The sequence below is a fragment of the Rhinopithecus bieti genome, unplaced genomic scaffold, assembly GCF_001698545.2.
Source record: "Rhinopithecus bieti isolate Rb0 unplaced genomic scaffold, ASM169854v2 scaffold_315, whole genome shotgun sequence".
Classification (NCBI taxonomy): Eukaryota; Metazoa; Chordata; class Mammalia; order Primates; family Cercopithecidae; genus Rhinopithecus; species Rhinopithecus bieti.
Window position 1 is genome coordinate 1,748,949 of NW_016803481.1, and position 3,033 is coordinate 1,751,981.

The 3,033-nt window shown below is 43.3% G+C and overlaps 1 pseudogene; it reads right to left on the reverse strand.

Annotated features, from left to right (window-relative positions):
- Positions 1–640: 640 nt before the first annotated feature.
- Positions 641–2,126, reverse strand: LOC108537186 (sphingolipid delta(4)-desaturase DES1 pseudogene; annotated as a pseudogene).
- Positions 2,127–3,033: the final 907 nt, after the last annotated feature.

A 3,033-nucleotide genomic window follows, 5' to 3' on the forward strand; every position in this document is an offset into this window, starting at 1 on the left:
GCTGGAGTATGGTGGTGCGATCTCAGCTCACTGCAACCTCTGCCTCCTGGGTTCAAGCGATTCTCCTGCCTCAGCCTCCTAAGTAGCTGGGACCGCAGGCACACACCACCATGCCCAGAATTTTTGTATTTTTAGTGGATACAGGGTTTCACCATGTTGGCCAGGATAGTCTCAATCTCTTGACCTCATGATCTGCCCGCCTTGGCCTCCCAAAGTGCTGGGATTACAGGCATGGGCCATCATGCCCGGCTGGAAGTAGCTTTTAAAAAGCATTTTTAATGGTTTGCTTACAAAATGACAGATGTAGGTGAAAAAAAAATCTTCAGCAATGACAATATAATGAACCAGTCTCCTGGGAGCAAAGCTGAATACTACAGAGACAGGCTGGCTGCTTAAAGTCAAATTAGTTTCTTAATACCATGGAAATCCTACTTGGAAATTGTACCAAGGTGGTTTCTAAGTATCACTGGTCTTAGTTTAATAATGTAAAAAGTTCACCTTATCAGCTATTTTAAAGTTTCTGAGAAAAATTCCTTTGTTTCTAATGGCATTGACTCTAGTACTACCTCCCCTTTCTGATGGACCTTCCTTCTCAAGGAAGGTCTTATTGTATCACCCAATGTAAAATCACACAGTTCTTTTATCCAATAATTGTCATGGAGGAAGTTGTCATCTTCCTCACTAGTAAAAGGCTCCTCCCAGGAATGTTGGGGAAATCTTGATGTTCATTCTGAGAAACCACATTGAGGGTAAGTAAATTCAGGGGCCCACAATACCATTATGTTTCATGTCAATACAGGAATTTTCTTGGTCAGTTTGTCAACTGGGGACCTCTGGCTGGCAACGCCCCTACCTGGGCCTTGCTGGGACATGCTACCTGCCATAGGAGGCATCCCCAACCCGACTCAGCTTGCCTAGGCTGGCTCTGGCTTGTGCACTGGCTCAGCCCTTGGCCGGGCTGGGTGTGGTGCCCTAGGCCACCTGTGTTATAGCTTGTACCTGCATTCGGGAGTTCCTGAGCTCTTGTCCCACATCCAAGAAGGAGGAGAGAATATGCCAACAACTGAAGGGTGAGGAGGGTGGAGAAGAATTTTGTTGAACAATGGAACAGTTCTCAGCAGAGAGGGGATTTAGGGGTGGTCCCCTATCCCCACAATCACGTGGTTTCTTCCTCAGTGTGACTGAGTCTGGGGCTTTTATGGGCTTAGAATAGGGGAGTGCATGCTGATTGGTTTGTGAGTATGCAAAGAAAGGCTGAAGCAAAGGCACCACTCAAAGGTGGGCATAGCAGTGTAGAAAACCAGTTAGGAAAGGGTAGGGATCAGTTGGAGGAAAGCATGCCAAATGTGAAGACAGGTTCTCAATCTGGTCCGTGGATTTGACTTGTAGCTTGATTTTCAGGCTTTACGTTGTCTTCAGCTTTGGAGTTGGGGTTTCACCAGGGACCTGCCCCATCTGCCTAGGCATTTGGCTACCTCCTGTCACTCCCAATGTCCCTTTAAGAGCATGTAAAATTCAGCTATAAGATGTCCAGAAATCAGATGCAAATCTAGAACACATAAGGATACTAGTAATGTGTAAACTAAAGATTGAATTCCCAAACATAGTAAGTTGTGTCAAAAGTGACCTGGGTCACAGTATTGATAATTTTTAGATAAGGGATTGGTTTGGGGTTCATAAACAGAGGTTGAAAGGCATAAAAGAGAGGCTGAAAAATAACCCATATTAACTATTTGAAAATGGTACAAATGGCCAGACCTCAAAATCAGTAGGAATATCTACATCAATGCCATCACCTCTGAGCTATCAGTGATTGTTCCATGTGATCCCTCTTAATGGAAATCAAATGTAGAACCCCAAGAGGAAGACTAGCCAACATTTTAAACTGTAATTCCACATAGCTTTGTAGTAGCCAAAGGTGTTATTTTGGGAAACCTCATGAATAGCCAGAGTCATAGAGTGGTTAATGCAGCTATCAAAGGCATTTGCCCAAAATATGACCCATTTCCAGTCCAAGTTTTTCATTAAATAAAACACAACCAGCTGGGTGAGAACCATCATAATTACACCAGGTTGGGATCAGGTTTTATTTAGGATTTTATCTCTGGGTACCTTGCCAGGACCAATTAATGTGGGCTGTGGGTATAGATAGTCCCTATAGAAGTCTTCTGTGTGTCATGGTTCCCCATAAGAGTGGTGGCTCACAGCTTCTGATTAGATGTTGTTTAGATGCATCATGAGTTCTATTAAACATAAGCATGCATTTTCAAATCCAACACTTGAGACATACAATGTCCCTGTACACAGCTGAGCTGATGATGCCAAGATGGGCTTTAGTAAAAGGTGTTAGAACCATTGCTGAAGTTCTGGATTTTGTGCAGTGGTTCCATCTTCTACTTTGACACCAACAAAACCCTTAAGACACTGAAATTTAGGAAGTAAAGGCCAGGTCACATTCATTTAGCTGCTGAATCAAATGTGTAATACCACTATAGTACAAAAAACCTGTAAGTGTTCCAAAATATGCCCCAATACAGAATTTTCCAGCCTTGGGAACAGAAAGGAGAAAGATCCCTGCTGAGTATATTTGTTTTTCTTTGTGAGTTTCATATGAGGAAAATCACTAAATTATTGTGCTTGTTCTCCCTAATGATGATAATTTCAGAAAGCCCCAAAATAAACAGAGCTTCCCATTTACTGGCTCCAGGTGATATTTGATCCTCGTGGGTGCTGGTTCAGGCTACGTGTGGTGGCAACAGCATGGATCAAACACATTTGTGTGCTCTGATCAAGGTCTTCTATGCAAGCTCTACTAGGCATTTACAAACACATTTTTGGCTACATTTCATTCCAAAAAGAGATTTTGGCCGGGCGCGGGTAGCTCACACCTGTATTCCCAGCAATTTGGGAGACCGAGGTGGAAGGATGGCTTGAACTCAGGAGTTCAAGACCAGCCTGAGCAACATAGTGAGACCTTGTCTCTACTAAGAAAAAGAAAATTAGTGGGGTGTGGTGCATATTTGTAGTCCCAGA